Source organism: Vombatus ursinus, unplaced genomic scaffold, assembly GCF_900497805.2.
Source record: "Vombatus ursinus unplaced genomic scaffold, bare-nosed wombat genome assembly UNPS02014789.1, whole genome shotgun sequence".
In the NCBI taxonomy this organism is placed as follows: Eukaryota; Metazoa; Chordata; class Mammalia; order Diprotodontia; family Vombatidae; genus Vombatus; species Vombatus ursinus.
In genome coordinates, this window is record NW_020954567.1 from 24,482,102 (window position 1) to 24,502,804 (window position 20,703).

At 40.4% G+C, this 20,703-nt stretch overlaps 1 protein-coding gene across 3 annotated transcripts in view; it reads left to right on the forward strand.

Annotated features, from left to right (window-relative positions):
- Positions 1–2,575: 2,575 nt before the first annotated feature.
- Positions 2,576–20,703, forward strand: part of CUNH1orf21 (chromosome unknown C1orf21 homolog) — a 264,779-nt gene continuing 246,651 nt past the window's right edge. The window contains exon 1 of one of the 3 annotated variants that reach the window (XM_027868525.1): positions 2,576–2,872. The gene's annotated coding sequence lies outside the window, so the exon portion shown is untranslated. The remainder of the gene's footprint in view (positions 2,873–20,703) is intronic. The other 2 variants (XM_027868524.1, XM_027868522.1) reach the window with 2 other exon arrangements.

Here is a 20,703-nt window from a genome sequence, read left to right on the forward strand (position 1 = left end):
AGGCCTAGGCTTCTAAAAAAAAAAGTATAGGATAAACTGGAGATAACCTCAGAGGGAAAGCACTAGCATTCGGAGGCCTGGGAAAGGTTTCCAGAAGAAGGTAGGAGGTCAGAAGCAAGATTAATTCCATTCTTCCTGACTTGAGATCAGCATTCTATCTATTATTTGGCTGCTACAGACTAACTAGTTCAGTCATACTTCATACAGCATCCTCATCAAAGGCCTTGTATCAATCCCTTCTCTCTTGCCTCATTTTCCATTCCTTTAACTTTCTGGACTAAAGCACATCTCTCTGGCCACCACTCCTCTATGTATATTGTTCCTTTTCCCTTACCACCTCCCCCTCCCCCACCTTAGAATGTAAACACCTTGATGTCAGGGACTGGTTTTGCCTTTGAATTTACATCCTCAGGGCTTTTTCATTCATTCATTCAAGTCGCACTACTGAGATTACAGATGATAGCTTCTTGGACTCTATATAGGTATAAAAATCTTGCCTATTTAAAAAAAAAAGTACCTTGGAGCTAGTGGTTTGAGAGTCACTTGAAATTTCACACTGAAAGGGAAAAAATATATACAGGCTCTAAGAACCTTTGAAAAGAGTTGGCTAATTATTGATGAATTGGTGCAGGGAGTAAACAGTTTTACCCTGAACAGAACTCCATTAAAACAAAAAACAAAAAGGTCTTTGCAATGTGTTTCAGTTCTATTAGAGGAAAAATATCAAAGGAAAAATGCTAGCTATTATTAACAGAACAGCACTAAATTTTGATAAAAAAAAACACCAGTGATTTTCAAGATTGGAGCTGAACAGCATTGATACTCGAATTAAAGGAAAGCATTAGAAAGCTACATTTCAAAAAGGCAGACTTCCTCTTCAGTCATGGATGATTACTAAGTCATTTCATTAAGCCAAATTATGAATTTGCTTTTCAATTAAGTGTCTCATCACTGTCATAGCTGTGATGTGTGTATTTCCATTTTCCAACTTCATCTTGGCAGAAACATCAAAAACGGTCTAATGGCCATCCTCTGGGTTAGATTGTTTAGCCTTATTGTGTCTTGTATCATTTGGCAGGTATGGGGTCCTGAAATTTCATGTGTTATGTATCTAAACCAAGAAAGGGGTAGAGGGTGGAAGGTAGAAAAAGGAGGGCCACAACAAATGGCATTGAAATGATAAACGGGCAGGCACGTTCCGTAGGTATATTTTAAAAGGCATCATACTGTAACGCCTACCTTCCCTACCAAAATCACTGAAAGAGAAAATAACACTTCCCAGAGACTAGGAAATGATTTGACCCTTTGGAGAATTTACATAGAACGGTGGGAATTTCAAGTAAGTAGAGGGATATTTCTTTTCCTGGCCCATCAACAAATTATATCCCATCATTGCCTGGCACTGCCTCAATCTTTTTCATCCTCAACACCCCATTGGGTGGGCAATGGGCAATGTACCATACAAAGTCCTCAAAAACCAGCCCTGTCTGCTCCTCGCTGTCTCCTTCCCTCCCTCTCTTCTAAAGCTGGCTTCTGTGGGAGCCTCTGATGATTCATTCATCTTGCAGGCGGCTGCCTCCCTCCACCCCCCCCAAGTAAAAAGGAGACAGTTTATTTGCCTCGACTGGGTTGGCCGGGCAGGCAGCTCCGGTCCAGCTGCGCTCCCCTCCCGGGGCCCGAGATAGAAGGAGAGGACTGGGGGGAAGCAGGCTGCTGGGCTCTTCGAGGGCGGCCACTCTCGGCTTGGCTCGGTCCTCTCCGGCCATCCCTCGATGCGTTCGCTCCATCAGAGGGGCTCTTTCCTTTCCCTCCCTCAGTAGCCTGCCTCCTTCCACCCCTCGCGCCCAGGTTACTGCTCAGTCCTGGATCTATCCATCCCACTCTGCTGCAGGTAACGAGCTGGTCAGACAGTCAGTCAGACGCCCATCCCCTCTTCCCCGGCCCAGCCCCTTCCCTCAAGCTGCGTATACCCTCGGTCTCCGTCACCAAGATCCCCAGGCTGTTGCCTAGCCTTTCATGTCAGTAGCCTCGCCCAGAGCGGGTGGAGGGCTACTCCTTTCCTCGAAGTCCGAGAGTGTCTCCTCCACTGCATAGAGGCGACACCCCCTCCCCCGCCCCCGCTTCCTTAGAGGAGGCCTTTTGACTGTCTCATCTTCCTCCTCCTCCTAGTCCTCCTCCTCCGCCTTCCTCGCTCCTCTTCGCTGAAGCTTCTCCAGCAGCCCTGGGGCTACCCTCTCCTCCCCTCCTGCCCAGCTCCAGCCTGCCCAGTCTCCCTCCTTTCCGGGTGCGCCTTCTCTGTCTCCCTTGGCCCCTCCTCCGGAGGGTGGGGAGAGGTGGATGCAGGAGCTGGAGGGGAAGGGAGGGGGAGAGGCGGGGTAGGCGGTCGGAGGGTGGGGGAGTGCCTGGCTGCTCCCGCCCCCTTGAGTGAGTGACTGGCCGAGGAGGTTTCTCTTGGTCTCCCTCCCTCCTTCTTTCCCTCCCTCCCTCCCGCCCGCCAGCTCCCGCTTGCTCCCTGCCCACTCCCCAGGAGAGGACGTTCCGCGCTGCCGCTACCGCCGCTGCCGCCGCCGCCGCTGCCGCCGCCGCTTCTTTCACACTTTAGTTGGGGATCTGTGTGCGTGTGCGTGTGTGTGTGTCTCACAGTTTCAAGAAAGCTGCCCGCGCGCCTCCCCCTCCCCACGCACGGAGCCCGGCTGGGGCGCTTTCGGCTTTTACTCCAAGCAGCAGGGGACGAGGGGGCGACCAATACACACAGAGGGGAGGAGGAGAAAAAGGAGGAGGAGGAGGGAGGAAGAAAAAGAAGGAGGAGAAGGAGGGGAAGGGGCGGGGGGCGGGAGGCTTGCCACCTTCAGCCCCCCCCCAAGAGCCCAAGGTAAGTGGGAGCTTCATCCCGAGCCCTGGGGCGGGCGGAGTTGGTGGCGGAGCCCGCCCACGGCAGCGCTGTCCGGGCATCCCGGGCTGGGCAGGCTGGCAGGGAGGGAGGCCGGCCAGCCTGCCTGCGGGGTGTCTGCCGCCCAGAATGGATGGGAGCAGCGGTGGTCATGCTGCTGCTGCTGCTACTGCTGCAGCTGCAGGGGGGGTGAGAAGCGGGAGGTGGGGGGGTGGTTGCTGGAAAGAAGGGGCTGGGATGCTGCTGACGACTTTCGTCACGTTGAGGCCTGGGTGGTTTGTGTTTAGACACCCCTCCCTTCCCACCCCCACGTCCCCGCCGCCCTCAGCCTTCTTCCTCTCCGAGCATTGCATGTAGCACCGTACTTTGCAAGCTGGAGCTAGGCGAGTGTGGAAGGGAAGAAAATAATCCAGATTCTCACCGTGGTCCCCCTGTCCCCTCTCTGCCTGTGTGTATCGATGCATTTCGTGCAAGGTGGTGTGATCTTTAGGATTCCTAAAGTTTTTGCCTTTTTTTAAGGTGGCTTATTTCCGTGCATCTATTTTTCTTCCACCATATATAATTAATGCCCATTCGAGGTAGCATGGGAAATTTGGCTTGATTCGGGGAGTGGGGCGCTTGGTTATTGTACAGGGAACAGATTTCATTCCCCTCTGCAATTTTCAAAGTGTCAGTGCCTTCACTCAGCTGGATAATGTCCTTCCCTTGTTGGCAATCCTACACTCCCCACCCCTTCACCCCACCCCATCCCCATGGAGAGGATGCTTCTTTACACGCTCTGTGTGTGAGAGAGGTCGTTTGTTTTGCGGGGATCTGATCTCATTCATTCACATTCTTCATTCGAATCATGCCTCAGACATTTTGATGATATTTGGGGGGGGGTTACTGTTTCTCTCCCCCAAGCATTGCATGTAGAAGATATAAATATGCACACATATTAATCTTGAGGTTTGGCACATACTGTTTGGGAGAGAAAGGAAATCCTCTTTTTTTTTTTTTCCAGTGGAAGACTGATGACTTGGGAACAGTCTTCCTTTGCATATAGATACTGAGAATTGTTTTGAAAAGAGAATATTAATAGGCAGAGGATAAAATAGTGTCATAAGTTCTGCAGTTGAAAACATCCCTGTTAAGTTTCACTCTTTGGTAACCCCTGATTGTGATGTGTCTCACACACACACACACACACACACACACACACACACATCCAGCCCACTCAGTGAATGTGAGTTAAGGTAAGCCAACATGTTTATATGTTGTAGTAGTTTCTAAGAGGGATGACAGCCAGCGTAGCTTGGTAGAAAGACCATGACTTTGCTGTTGGAATATTCAGGTTCCAGACCTAGCTAGGTCATTTACTATTTGTGTGAGCAAGTCACTTTTAGCTCTCTGAGTCTGTTTCCTCTTGTGTAAGATGGGGATAATAATACACTATCTACCTCATCCAGTTGTTTGGAAGAATGCACTTTATAAACCCTAAAACACTTCATGGATTTGAGTTATGGACAGTGTTGGGACTGACAGCCACTTCATAACGGTTCCATACAATGGAAGCCTCATCGTACCACAATGGTAGTCTTCTTCTGAAGAAACATGGATTTAGGGGAGAGTAGAATTGAATCATAGATTCATAGATTTTTTTTTTAAAGGAAGGAAGGATTGGAGAGGCCAACTAGTTCACCCCCTTGTTTTACAGATGAACATTTACTTCTTATTTGAAGAGAAGACAGTATTTCTGCTGGGTCTTTGAGGCTTTAGTATTCAAATTTGATGTTTACTATTTCAGTTAAATATATATATATATATATATATATACACACACACACACACATATAGCACCATATATAGCCACAGCTTATATATCTAAGCAGTCCTGTATCTGTCTTTGCTTGCTACTTGTCTCTCCATCAATATCTTTCCAGAACTTTAATCTAAAACTGAAGTCATCATTCTCCCCCTCCCCCCTAACCTCTTCCCAGTTTCTGCTGTTGGCATCTTCCCAGTCACCCATGCTGAAAACCTCACTCATTCCTTCAACATCTAGTCATTCTGCCTCTTCAGTCTTTTTTCCATCTGTCCCATCATTTCACTCACACTGCCAGGGCCCTTGTTCAAGCCCTCAATAATTTTCACCTGGAATATTATCATAAGGCTAATTGGCTTCCTGCTTCCATTCTGTCCTCCACACAGCTGCCGAAATAATCTTCCCAGTACATAGATCTGGCCATGTCATTCCACTGTTTAAATCTTTAAAGGGCTCCCTCTTGCCTGTAGGGTAAAGTTCAAACTTTTTAGCCTACCACCAAAGGTTCTCTACCCTCTGCCTTCATTCTATATTTCTAGCAATTACCTTCCCAACCTTATTTGATATTACTCATTTTCACACATTCCCTGAGTTCCAGCCAAAATGGACTGCTAACTCTTCCTCCATCTGTCTTTTTTCTACCTCTAGGCATTTATGAAGGCCATTCACTTACACACCTCTGACTTGAACTTTTCTTCCTTCAAAGTCCCGATCTTCTTTCGTGTATGATTCCCTGATCCTGTCTAACTGAAAATAATCTTTCCCTCAAATTTCCTTATAGAGCTTTGCCTGGCTCTCCTCTTTACCTCTGTGACATTCTGCCTTGTTTCCTACTTATTTGTGTGTATATCTAATGGGTGCCCCATTGTATTATGAGCTCCTGTAGGATTGGGAATGTTCATTTTCAATTTTGTATTCCTACTACCTAGCACAGGGCCTTGCAATAGTAGTCCCTTAATATTGATTGAGTTGAACATTTGTATGTATATTAAGCCAGCCAGTATAAAAGTACATAGTTGAATGGTTAGTAGGGAATTAAGATGAGCATAAAAGGCAGTGTGGTGTAGTGGTTAGAGAGTTGCTCTGTGTTCACAAAGGTTCTGCTTCTGATACATTCTGGCTGTGAGAGCCTGGGCAACTCACTTAGTTTCCCAGTGCTCTGGGTAACTCTCCAAGACTATAAGTTGCAAGTTGTTGACCTGAAATGTTAGAGAGAGTTCCCTCACCTGGGAGTTCCTTATCCCAATAAAATAGTAGGTTAAACCTTTACCCCAAGACAGGTATGCAAATAACTATAATCCAAAGCAGTAGGTGGCAAATGTCAAAAGAAGTACAAAGTACTGCAGCCATTCAGAGGAGAGAGAAATCACTTGCAGATGGAAGGGACCTAGGAAAGCTTCAGGAGGAGGTTGCCATTTGAATTGGTTCTCAAAGGATGGATCAGGTCTTTATAGGCCATTCCAAGTGTGAGCAAAAGAGTAAGAAACTTTGATTTTTCTATTGAACTATTCCATCTTCCTCACCTTTCATGGAGAATCTGTTACCAAGTCCTGTTTTCAGTCTCCTCCCTCTTTCTACTGCCACTATTAGAGTACAGTACAGACCCTTATTATCATCTACCTGGTTCAAGGTTAATTTCCTCTTAATGGATCGATTCCCCACCCTACCCCCTTCAACTCATCATTCATAATCCTATCACTACCAAATTAATCTTTATACATATATCTTCTCATGTTACTTTTATTCTAAAATATATTCAGGACTCTCCATTGTTTAATAACTAAAGTTTATATTACTTGGCCTGGCATTTGAGCGCCTCTACGATCTATTGCCTTCTGTCCTCTTTACATATTCTATGCTTCAGCTAAACTAGCTATTCCATGTCCCCTGAGATAAATTTACAAAGCATTTAGCACAATGCCTGGCATATAGTAGGTATTTAATAAATCTTGTTCTGCTCCATTTCTCTTTCCCTGATTGCACCCTGACCATTCTTGCCTCCATACTTTTTCTCATGGCATTCCCTAAACCTGGAAAGGCCTTCTCCCCTGTTAAATTCCTACCCATTCTTTAAAGCTCAACTGAAATTGACCTGCTCTTAATCTCCCTCTGTAACCACTTTTCCCATGGAATTTGTGGTTCATTTAGCAATGAATATCATTTATTGTAAACATTTCTGTATCTCTCATTCCTCTACCAGACTTTAAGTTCATAAGGAACTTTAACTTTCTGTCTTCATTGCCCTAGGACAGTGCTCCATGTAAAAGTACATGGTGTTCCAAAAGTCTTACCATGGTTTTAAGCCTTAATAGCTTAAAATTCATTAAGATTTTGGGGCGCCTTCTATACAATAGTTGTCTATAGTGTTTTTTTAATTAAATTGCTTGCTGAATTGAAAGCAGTTGAAGCTGTCTGTAGTGGAGCAAAATGTTGTTGGGAAATAATGGAAGATAAGGCTGGAAAGGTATATGGAAGCCAAATCATGGCGGGTCTTGAATGCTAGACTAAAGGCTTTAAATTTACTTCAGTAGGCAGCAGAGAGCCATAAGATTTTTAACTGGCTGAAAGACATGACCCAAGTTGGCAGCTGTGTGTAAGATGGATTGGAAGGGAGAGAGAGTAGTGGACGTAGGGAGACCTAAAGCTAAAGATATGATGGTTTTTGTGAAGTGGGTCTTAAAAGCTGAATTGAGACTAACCCTCCTCCCCATTTCCCCCATAATTTCATACTTCCTGCTCTGACTGGCCCCGTCATACTTGAATGAATACTCATAGCTCAGCTCAGTCACACAGTTGTATTTTTGTTTTAAAAGTACAGTACCATTAATGTGACTGTCATTAGAAATACTTAATACATTACACTGAACCAGAAGAGCTGGAATTTGATGAAATGTAGTAGGTGCACCCTATCCTAATATCCTAACAAGACCAAAAGCTCTGTGAACTGCTTCTGGAGTCCAGAGAAAGATAATAGGTACAGGTGCTTATTGTGGCACCTTTTTCCTGCCCTGAGATGAGGTGCCAAGAAATATGTCTTTGGTTGGTATTAGAGAAATGGGGTCTAGCATCCTCTTCTTTTACACGGATTAAAAAATCTTAGATTTGAGCTTTTTTACATCTTCAGAGGTTCCTCTAGGCTACCCCCTTCATTTTATAGATAAGTAAACTAAGACCCAGCAAGATTAAGTAACTTACCCAAGGTCACATAGTAGCCAGAGGGTACTTTGAACCAAGCTTCTCTGACTCCAGAGAGAGTATGTTCTCTCCACTGTACTGTCTTTGCCGTAAAAGTATCAAATGATTGTTACCTCTCCTTTAATACTGATTTACTGTTTCCCCTTGTGTAGAGTAAGCCATGGGGGTCTTTGTTGAAGCATTTTTATCTAGTAAATAAGTAAGCATCCCTTAGTCCCATTTTTCATCCTGACATAGATTTAAAAATAATCAATTGTTTACTTTCTGAAGTACTCTTAATTTCCTAGAGTATAAATAGAATATAAATCAAGAGAGTGACCATTCATACATGTTCATAATAATGCCTTGTTTTCTGTCCAGTTCTGGAATTTCTGAAGGGTGCTGATTATATACCCCATTTTAATATACTAACGTGTATATTTCCTATTTCCTTTGGTAAATTGTTAATAAACATGCAAAAACAATACTAGCTTGAGATTAATCTCCATGGTGCTTCTTTGCCATCTCATATTTACTTACAATTCTCACTTTCTACTGTTTTTTTTTGGGGGGGGGAGTCTTTACTTGTAATTTCTTCTTTGTAAGGAACTTCCAGTTTGGAAATTTCTCCGCATTTTCAGCTTTCTCACTTAGACTTATAGCACCCATTGATCTAGAACTGAAAGGGACTTTAAAAGGTCATCTAGTCTAAACTCCCTAATTTTACAGATGAGGAAACTGAACCCCAGAGAAGTGAATTGACTTGTTCAAGGACACACAGGTAATAAGTGATAGAATTAGGACTCTAGCTTATTTGATCTAGTGACTTCAAGTTCATTCCCATTTTACTTTTTTTATTGTGCTGTGTTGTCTCTTTTAAATTCTAAGAGTTTCCGATGTAAAGTGTCCAAGGTGGAGGGAGTTTAGAGGTTAAGTGACTTTCCCAGGTCGTATAGCTACACTGTATGTCAAAGGCAGGGTTTGAACTCAGGTCTCCCTGACTCTTAAGCCCCGCCTCTCTCTACACTATTGACTCAGTTCTGTTCTTCACTAGTATGTTGTTATTAACTGTTATGAAAATCTAGCAACCCTGAGTGTGGTGCTTTTTGGATTTAGGTTCCAATTCCTGAAGGATATTGCTTTCAATATCATTAATTTGTTACTGGACACTCCTTCCATTCTACTGTAAGGGTCCTAGGGTGTTGCTGACCTTTTCTACTTGGACATCTTTAGAAGAGACAGGAAACTCCCTAAGCTGGAAAAGGGGAGCATGACTTACTCTGGGTACAATCCAGAATTTCAAACACATGAATCATCAGCATGAGACCTGGTGGGCCCCAAACATGAGAAGGCTCAGTTCTTGGACTTGCTTGTTGGAAACTTAACTTTGTAGCTATCCAGGTGTTAGATATTCTCTGTGGCCCACAAATTGAAGTAAACAGGTCACTGTGTTCTGTACCAGCTGGCCTTCAAAAGTGGCCCCTAGCAGATCACATTACAGTAATTCAGTCAGGAGGTTGCAGAGGCAGGGAGCCAAATGAAGGAGAGAATGGTCAAAGGCATTTTGCTCCCCCCCCCCCAACTTCTTGAACATAAAAAAGAAAAAAAAAACTTTACGATCTCTCCATAACCCTCTGCTGTATATTATAGGGTTCAATTATAACTAAATTCAACACATTTTAGATAGTTTAAGACATTGGACCCAGACCCTATACTAGGGCATGTTGATAGACAAAATTTAGACTTACCTAAAGTTCAGATAGATCTGATTAATATATTCATGCTATTTGGGATGTAACTTCCATTTTTAAAAACAGTCCCAGACAAATATCCAAACATACAAGTGAGAAAAATGGGTGATTGCATTAAATAAATAATTCCCAGTAGGATTCCTTTAGATTGTGATGGAATCTTTCACAGGGTCAGAGAAACTCAGGAAGAGAGGTGGGGCTAGCCCCGTTTTCTTCTTTATTCTTGGCCTACTTTGGGGCTTCAGAGAGACAAGAAACTATAGTCACAAGACCATCTATTAAAATGGTTTTTAAAATCTCTGAAATAATAAAATCATGGGATCATAGATTTAAAAGCCAGAAGGGAACTTAAAAGACAGGTAGTAAAGCTCCCTCATTTTATAAATGACACTTGCTCAAGGCTACACAGGTAATGAATGTCTAAGATGGGATTCAAACCAAGGTCCTTTGACTCCAGAAGCAGTGTTTATTATATTACACTTAGCCTCTCTAAAAAGAACTTAATGTATTTGAAAGTTTTAATCTGTCCAGCACTACAGTCAACTGTCTTGTTAACTCAGGAATTGTTTCCTTTTCTTAGTTTCATGAAAATCATTCATATATTGTTCACTTGCATTGAGGCTTGTATATCATACTTATCATAGGGTTTATAGATGGAGATCATCTAGCCACTCCCCTTAGTGTACACATGAGGAAACTGAGGCACAGAGTGGTAAATCAACTTGCTCAGGGTCACACCAGTAATCAAGGAAGGTAGGATTCCAGCCTAGGTCCTATGAAGTTGAAGGCCGCTTTTCCATCCACAGTACACACCATGCTGTTTCTGTTAACATACATGTTCTTAGCAAGCAAATGGCCTTTCTTGTCTCATACAACTTGAGTGAGGAGTGCTTGTTTAAGGTTAGCTTTTAAAATATGAAAAGTGGATATGGCACAGACTTGTCTCATGGCGTTGCATAAAGCCGTGAGAAGAGAAGGAAGATACTTGAGAGCAGGAAGGATTGTTGTGCTGTAACTATTTGAAAAATTGTGACAGGTGTGACTTTTAAGAGATCATAATTCAAGAGCTTATCTAAAGTACCATGTGAATTATGACTTGAAAAAGAAAAAAAAACCTTAGGCAGTCATCTAGTTTAAATACACATGGTCTTTAGCTTACTTGTCTATGTTACCGCTGCAACAAGAAACAACACGATGTGCTATGTACATTGTGTAATTATGGCTATAGAAGTTGGAAGTAAACTGAGTTGCCTTGTACCTTTCAATTCGACAAATGATTGAGTGCCCACTCTATGAAAGACACTGGGGATGCAAAAGAAAAACAGAACAAGTTCCTGCCCTCAAGAAGGTTACATTCCATTTGTGGGTGAAGAATGGAGCAAGATAAATTCAAAGTGTATGTAAAGTGATACAAATTAATTTCAAGATAGGGAGACTGCTAAGAACTGGGAGGACTGGGAAAGGCCTTAGGTAGGAGGCTATACCTGAACTGGGCTTTGAAGGGTGAGCAGGGGACATACCTTTCAGTACACATGAATTGTATAAGTTTATACAACAGCAACAATTGCAGCAACCAGATGTTGACAGTTATGTTAGTTTTGTTCTTGGAAGATGTAGTCCCTAGGTTGTGATCTATCATTAAATACAGCACAGAGACTACTTTTCCTTGTACAAATAAGAAAAAGAAAGAATCTGGCTCTCTTCTACTCTGATGTGGACATTGAGAATATTAATTAGTATGCCTTATATGTCATAAATGTCTTGGAAATTAGTTAAATGTTGACTTAATTTTTAATACCTGCACAGAAGTTTATTAAGAGGCTTATAGAATATCTCAGGTGAATTTCTCATATATTAAAAAATCTCTGGCAGGAAAATGGGCATATCAAATGCCTCAGTCTCTGAATTATTTGCGTTTCTAGTCAAAAGGAAAGGGGCAGATGAGACATAACAAAATAATACCCTTTGGGACATGTTTTGATTTATAGCCAATATCTTGTATAGTCAGCTGTCATTACAGAACAGTAATCACCAGACTTTACAGGGGGGATTCTGAGTTTGGTTTTCTAGCCCAAAGAATGAGGGGAGAACATTTTAGTCTTCCAAAGCAGCTCATCTTTGCCAGTCTCAGAGTCAGGTCACGCAAGTACTGTGTGCCATGCTGGGGGCTCTCCAAGCAAAGAATGTGCCTGATTTAAGGCAGGTTAGCTGAGAAGATAGCTTTGTTAGAAGTAAAGCTTTGGAAATCCCATGTTCAACAAACAGAGAGATTCAAGAGCCAAGCTAGGATTTGGGTGTCAACCTTTACTTTTTTTCCCTAAGCTAGTCAGTTCAGAACGGGCACTGCTTTTTCCTTTCAAATCAATAAGGCAAGGAATTGTTGTACCAGGCTACTAGTGCCCACTGCAACTTTCTACACGGTAGCATCCCTCCATCTGGAAGGGCTTCTGCCTTTTAGCACCTTATACCTCTTCCTTCCTCTTACCTCCTTTCTAAATCTAGCTTCTTACCTTTTAAATTCACAAACCCCCTCTTGCTTCTTTCTTTGCTCATCACTTAGCCAATTCCCTGACCAAGTCTTGCCATTTATTTTTTCAAACCTTTCACGATACCTCAGACCATACTTTTAGCCCATCCCCTCCTACTTCTCCCCCGCTTCATTTTCATCAACATCCTTTCATTTCCTTCTCATTGTCAGTTACCTCCTTCCACATCTTTGCCCATCCTTCTTCTGTCTTCCTTTTCTCTGAGATTCCTGGCTTTTCCTGTCCTTTAGCTCCTCCCTTTATGCTCTCACCGACTTTGCTGTACCAGACCCTCTGGTCTTTTTGCCCACTACTTGCCTCTGCGTGTTCCATGCAGCTCCCATGTCCTGGGGCAACTTGCTTACCATAGTCATGAAAGCAGCTGGCTTACTGTGTTCATTACTTGTAAAAAGTGGGACGTTAAACAATAGTACTACTCCTAACCAGTTTCAGAAATTTGGGTTTTTTTCTGTTTATTTTTTTTTCTAGTATATGTTATCATTTTAAGTTCCCTTATATTTTCAGTTGTTGTTGTTGTTGTTTTTCCCAGGGCTATTAAGCTGTTAAATAAAAGCTAAGCTACCTTGATTCTTTACCTCTCAATCTTTCCCCCACTTTCCTTTGTTTAACAGAAAAATTAGAGGTTTTTATGATTTTCTTTTTAAAATACAGGCAACAAATCTTGACAGTAGTTTAAAGCTTTACCAAATTAAATGATTGAAGGGGTTTACCAGAAATACTACTCACTGTACAGTAGCAGTTACTGAATGCAGAGAGAGACTATTGGATTAATTGAATTTCAGTAGGCCCACTGTTCTCTTAACTTAGGGTTTTCATTCCTCTTGACTGGTATTGGTTGGCTGGTTAAGTGTTACCTTAACTTGAACTGACCTAGTTTTTTTCTCCTTTGTTGTGGTATTTATTGCTTTCCAATGCTTTCAGTGAGACTGGCATAAGATCATAAGACAGCTCTATGATTTGAGATGGCACATAATGGTCTCAAGCGATGAAATTCCTCAGCTAAGAATGACTCAACTTTTTGTTGGTTTCCCCTGCAGGATTTTAGGACACATAGCCTTACTGGGAATTAAGGGAGCAGAACTTTGAGGAAACATTGTGTGCCTGCTCACACCATACAAACTGGAATAGTTTAGGGTATAAATAGCTGCTCTTTTCAAGTAGAACCCACTACCAGTAATAGAATAGCCCTGAGTGCTATAGGGCTCTTTGGGAAAACATTTTGTAAGCCACAGTACGCCTGTGGTGGCTTCTAAGTAACAACTTTCTTCTGAAGTTCTACATTTTACCCACATGCTGAGGTTGTTACAGTAGGGTTTTTGTTTGTTAGACAATATGCTAAGACAGCCTGTTTATGTTTCACCTCACATAGTGAACTAGCTGCAGTTTTGCTAAGAGAAGAAACCTTCCCTCCTGATAAGCCATTTCCCAGGTAGAGATGGGGAGGGTGAGGCAAGGCTGTAGTCTGCCCTCTGGGGATGGGTATATTTTTAGGAGCTGTCTCAAATACAAGGGGTGCTCAGAAATGTTATAGTACACACTGTTGCTTGTAAAAGATTAGTTTTCAAATACTAATATGTTTTATTGGGTTTGGTTTTTTTTTTCAGTGCATTAAAGGCAGTTGTATGTTATATAGTATTTTCTTTAGTGCAAAGAAACCAACGTCCGAATCATAGCCAGGACATTCCATGGGTTTGCTAGGCTTGCAATCTGTCTTCCAACACAACTATTTAAAGACACAATTAGTTACTATAACCTGATTGACATCAGTACGGGATCATAGATTTAGAGCTGGAAATGACCTTCAAGGTCAGATAGCCCACCCTTTTCATTTTTCAGATGGAAAAACAGAGGTCTAGAGAAGTTCATACAGGTAGTAAGTGTCTGTCTGCCTTAACAAAAATAATTTTCCCAAGAGAATTTTTGCAATAGTTATTGCATTTAAAAAGTTAGAAGATCAGTTAAAGTCAACAAACACTTATTAAAAACCTACTGATGGAACTGAAAGGAATAAAGAGAATGATATTCCATTTGCTGATTATGGTTGAGGAATTTAATAGCAGGTAATGAAGGAGATCACACAATCCAGGAATTTCTTTAGGAGTTGCTTAATATTTGCTCAATATACAAATATTTCAGTGATTGTACTATATATACTTGTGAGATTCTTTGCTCCTTGGGACTTCAATCACTTGTGGTGTTATAAAATGGTATTTTGCTCCCAAAAATGAAGCTTGGGATATTTCATTGATTATTTTTGCTATAGTGAATAATTGTGATGAGTGTTGGGTAATAGAAAGAGTACTGGCTTTCAGAGCCAAAGACCTTAGTTCAAATCTTGGCTTGAACATTTATTAGCCCTGTAATCCTGGGCAAGTGATTTCATCTCTCTGAGCCGTTTCCTTGGCTATAAAATGAGTATAATTATCATAGCACTACCTACCTCAAAGGGTGTTGTGAGCAAAACACTTTGTAAAACTTTAGGTAGTAGATAAATGTGAGAAATCATTATTATGCAAAAGCCAGTGGCTACTTTGGGCAGCTGGAAATATGGAGGGTGGGAGAATGGACAGAGATAATGTATCTGCAAGAAAAGTCAGCTCCAGAGGTCAGACTAATCTTTCTAAAACCTTATTTTCAGCATTGCTTAGACATTTTCACTAGTTTCCTATTAATTACCATATCAAGTCTTAACTCTTCTGCCAGACTTATGCCCCACCCTTCTGTTCCCAGATATGGTCTTACCTTCTTACCTTTTCCAACATTATTTAACATTCCTCCTCACAACACAGTCTATTTTAGTCAGGGTTTTCCCCCCTATTCTGTCGGCACGCCACATTCATGTTATCCCTCTCACCTGGAGAAACCTTCCCTTTCACCCTGAATTGGAATGATCACATCTGCATTCAGTCAGTCCGGTTGCAGAAAAAGCTCATATGCCTGGGAACATCTGTGGAACTGGGCAACTACCCTTGATGTTCCACACAGTGGCCACACCCCATGCCTTCAGCTACCTGGCAAAAAAGCTGCACTTGCCATCTGGAAGCGTGGGTGCCCCTGTCACTATAAGAATTAGTCTAAAACATCTACCTTAAACCTTGATCTCTCCTCCCCACCTCCTTCTTCCCCCTTTTGTAAGAAAATGCTATAGACTTATCTAGCCGTGCTAGTGAGAGAGAAAGCATAAGGGAAACTTCAGTTTGGACTTGTTCTCCTATAAAACTCTGTCCTGCTTAAAGATTGCAGCCCCTTTTCTCCTATTTTGTAAGTCTGTTTTGTTTTCTCCTGCGATGTCTTGGGTATGGACATTTGTGCAACTGAGAAATGTGTTCCTTTGTAGGTCATTGCATACATACATACTCCCTTTGTAGAGCATTGCATATATACATACATATGTATACATATAGATATGACACACACACAGAGACATATATATGTATGTATACAAACACACACACATCACTTAACCTTTCTCAGCTTGTTTACTTATCTGTAAAATGAAGATAATAATAGCATCTACCTCACAGGGTTATCATGAGGGCCAAACCTTTGCAGACCTTAAAATGCAATATAATTGCTAGCTATCATTATTAATAATAGCATTAATAATAATAATTTACCAAGGGTTGATAAGTGTAAATGTGAATTGATCTTGACTCAATTCATATATTTTTCTTTTAAAGATTTTTAAAAAGGAAATTTAACAATAACACAAAAAGTATATTCAGCAAGAATATAGCACTGAGTCAGTTTTATATAGTTTCTCTGCCTCCTCATTTCCCATGATGACTCTTTGGTGAGTAGCATGTGTCGAGCCTGAGGAAGGATCCACTACTTCTTTGTGTGTTGGCTTTTGTACATGGCTGACCAGAAAGATCACGGGTTCAAGATTTAATCCTCAGGACCAATTAAATCTCTTTAAAATTTTTCAAAAATTTATTTTTACATGTATTGATAATCTCTCCCTCTCATTGGCTCTCCCAGTGGATAAAAACCAAAACAAAACAGAATGAAAAATAAAACCCTCATCATTGACATGCAATGGTCCAGGAAAACATTTCCACATTGTCCATGTCTGAAAATATATGTCTTTCAATGAATTTTAAGTTCTTCACCTCTCTGGCAGTGAAGGAGGTGAAGGTCTTGTTAATGACCTTTTCTCAATCCTTCTTGACCTCTCTGCACCCTTAACACTGTTGATGACCCTCTTCTCCCTGATACTCTCTTTTCTTTAGGTGTTCATGACACTACTCTTTCCTGCTTCTCCTTCTACCTGTCTGACTGCTCCTTCTCAGTCTTCTTTGCTTGATCTTCAACCAGGTCATGTCTGTTAACCCTGGGTGTCCCCCAAAGCTCTGTCTTAGGCCCACTGTTCTTTCTCAACAATTATTTAACTTGGTGATTTCATCAGCTCCCATGGATTTAACTATTATCACTATGTAGATGGTTCTCAGATTTATTTGTCCTGCTTTAACCTTTCTTTTGACCCCTACTCTTATTTCTCTAGGGCCTCTATGTGGCACAGCAGATAAAGTTCCAGTCCTGGAGTCAGCAAGACTCTTCTTTCTGAGTTCACATCCAGCCTTAGACACTTAATAGCTACCTATGTGACCCTGGGCAAGTCACTTAACCCTGTTTCCTCATCTGTTAAATGAGCTGGAGAAATGGCAAACCACTCTAGTATCTTTGCCAAGAAAACTCGATACAACTGAAAAACAACAACTCACTTCTCCAGCTACCTTTGACACCTTGAACTAGATATTTCATAGACATCTTAAATTTAACATTTACAAAACTGAACTTGTATATCCCCTCCAGACCTCCTCTCTACCTCGCCTCCTTATTATTGTCCAGGGTTCTACCATCCTCCCAGTCACCCAGACTCACAAACTTAGTCTCATGCTCAGCTCTTCACTATCTCTCACTTCCCGCCAATATCTAATCAGTTGTCAAGTTCTGTTGTTTCTACCTTTGTAACATCTCTCTCAGAAGCCCCCTTTTCTCCCGTGACACTGCCTACCACCCTGGCACAAGTTCTTATCACCTGACACCCGGGCTATTGCAATAGCCTGATGGTGGATCTATCTACTGCAAAATCTCTTTTCAGTCTAGTCCACCCTCCACTTGTCTGCCAAATTGATCTTCCTAAAGTGTAAGTATGACTGTGTCACTCCCTATTAAGTAAATTCCAGTGAGCATAGTATTGCCTCCAGGATCACATATAAAATCTTCCTTTTGACTTTTACAGCCTTTTATAACCTGGCCTCCTCCTCTAGTTCCAATATTTTTACATCTTACACTCTCCAATCTAGTGACATTGGCCTCCCTATTGTTCTTAGAACACAAAACCCCATCTCCTTATTCCAAGGATTTTTTCACCCCATGCTTGGAAATCTCTCCTCCTTTCTCTGCTTCCTGGCTCTTCTGACTTTTTTCAAGTCTCATTTAAAATCTCACCTTCTACAAGAAGCCTTTCCCAGTTCTGCCTCCCCTCTGAGACTCCCTCTAATTTACCCTGCACATATCCTAGTTGTATATAAGCGTTATTGTAAGTGCCTTATTGGAATACGAACTGATTTTTTTTAACCTTTCTTTGTATCTTCTTTGCTTAGCACAGTGCCTGGGCACATAGTAGGTACATAATAAATACTTGTTTACTTACTAATTGATAGTTTTCTATACTCATGGTTTATCATTGCATCGATCAGAGTTCTAAAGTTTTTCGAAGTTGTTTTTCCTATAATGTTGTAATTGTTTAAATTATGCCCATAGTTCTGCTTAAGTTGTTCTCTGTCAGTTTACAGAGGTCTTTAAGTTTCCTCTGAAACTGTTTTGTCATTTCTTATGGCACAATAATATTCCATTCATAGGATATAATTTGTTTAGCCATTTCCCTTGGATTGCAATTTTTGGCTACTATGAAAAAAGCTGCTATAAATATTTTTGTACAATTAGGTCCTTTTCCTCTTTAATTTTTTTGAGGTAGATAGGCCTCCTAGTAGTATAGTTGGGCTGTAGGGTATGTACAGTTTAGTAGTTTTTTGGAAATGGTTCCAAATTGGTATTGGTACCTAATTGTCTAAATCCAAGAACAAACTTTTTATGTAATGGAGAAATAAGACTTTCTGATCAGTTTAAGAGTAAAGTAAGAAGACCACTGCTAGATCTGTATCCCAAAGAGTTTTTTTTTAAAAAAAAGACCTATATGTACAAAAATATTTGTAGCAGCTCTTTTTTGTGTTGGCAAAGAATTGGAAATTGAGGGGATGCCTATCAATTGGGGAATGTCTAAACAAGTTGTGGTATATGATTGTGATGGAATACTATTGTGTTATAAGAAATGACGAACAGGATGGTTTCAGAAGAATCTGGAAACATTTATATAAACTGTTGCAAAGTGAGGTGAGCTGAACCGGGAGAATATTGTACACAATAACAAGCAATATTGTATAATGATCAATAGTGAATGACTTGGCAGTACAGTGATCTAAGATGATTCCAAAGGACTTATGAAAAAATGCTATCTACTTCAGAGAAAGAACTGATGGTGTCTGAATGCAGATGAATGCATGTTTTTAAAACTTTCTTTATTTGTCCTTATTTTAATTTTTTTGGTCTGTGTTTTCTTTTGCAACATGGCTAATATGGAACTATGTTTTGCATGCCTGCATATGTATAATCTATATCAAATTGCTTACCTTCTCAAAGAGAGGAGAGGGGAGGAAGAGAATTTAGAACTGAAAAATTTTTTAATGAATGTTAAACATTGTTTTTACATGTAATTGGAAAAAATATAAAAAATTAGGAAAAAGAGTAAAGCAAGGATTCCTACTACATATTTAACATAGAGCTTGAAATGCTAGCTGTAGCAATAAGACAAGAAATAGAAATTGAGGGAATAAGCATTGACAAGAATGAAACAAAATTATAGCTTTTTGCAGATAATATGATTTATGGAGAAAACCTCAAAAATAAACCAAAAATTAATCAAAATAATAAATTCAGCAAAGTTATAGGATATAAATTTAAACTACATAAATCATTAGTATTCATTAATGTTTCCAGCAAAACTGAGCAGGAAGAACTAGAAAGAGAAATTCCATCTACCAAGATTAACCCAGGAACTATATGAATCTAACTATAGAGTGCTTTTTGTAGAAATAAAGACAGACATAAATAATTAGAGAAACATTAACTGATCATGGGATAAGTCAAACCAATATCATTAAACTGACAATACATAGTACTTAAATTAATTTTGGGAAAGAGAAGGGAACTAGCATTTATTAAGTATCTGCTATCTGCTAGGTACTTTGCAAAATGCTTTACAAATATCTCATTTTATCCTCACAATAACCCTGTGAAGTAGGTTCTATATTATCCCTGTGTTTATGAGAAAACTTTGAAGCAGTCAGAGGTTATGTGCAGAATCACCCAGCTATTAAGTGTATGAGGTTGAATTTGAACTCAAGTTTTCCTAATTCTAGTTTCGATGCTCCAACCACTGTACAACCTACCTGTTTAGATGCAGCATTTATTCATTAAGTGCTGTACGAATTTCTGCTACCAAAGGAATATTTTATAGACCTAAGAAATCATTCATATGTAGGAACAAAAAAAATCTCAAGAATAATAACAAAAAAGTGGGAAGGAAGAGGGTCTATCAGTATCAGATCTTAAGCTATACTATAAGGGAGTAATCTTTAAAACTATTTGGTACTAGTTTAAAAAAAGCAAGTTGATCAGCAAACAGATCAGGTACATAAAATGTAGAAACAATCAAACACTATAGCATAGTGTTTGATAAACCTAAAGACCCTAATTACTGGATAAAGAACTCACTGTTCTACCAAAACTGATAGGAAAACTGGGTAGCAGTTCCTGGTTTTATAGATCATTTTAATAGTCTTGTTGCTTCTAATTTTATTAATCCCTTCTTTAATGTTCAGGATTTCTACTTGGTGTTTTAGTTGGGGATTTCTGATTTGTTTTTCAAATTTTTTTTAGTTATATACCCAATTTGTTGACTTGTTCTGTATCTCTTCTGTTAATAAAAATGTCTAGCAATATAGCGTTACACATTTTCCCCTAAGAATAGCTTTAACTATATCCCATAAGTTTTAGTTAATATACCTCTATCTGAGTAACTTTTTTATGTCTCCATCTATGTCTAGACATAGAAAGAAGGGAGGAGAGAAGATAGAACCCCATAGGCTATTCTCCCTTCTACCTATCTGAATCATTTGTCTTTCCAAGACCTTAGGTCAAGTCTTACTTCCTTCTTGAAGCTGTCTTTAACAGCTTCAATGATCTCTTCCTTCTTTGAATTCCTATAGCACTTATAATTTGCATCTCATAATGTATAACTTAATTACAGAGTATCTTCTTTCTTGCTTTATGCATGTTATCCTTATCTCCCTAACTAAGTAATAAGCATCTTGAGGACAGGGACTATGTAATGCTTTTGTAGTTCCTTAAATACCTAATATAATGTTGGGCATAAAGTAGGTATTCAGTAAGAATCTGTGATTAATTGACTAA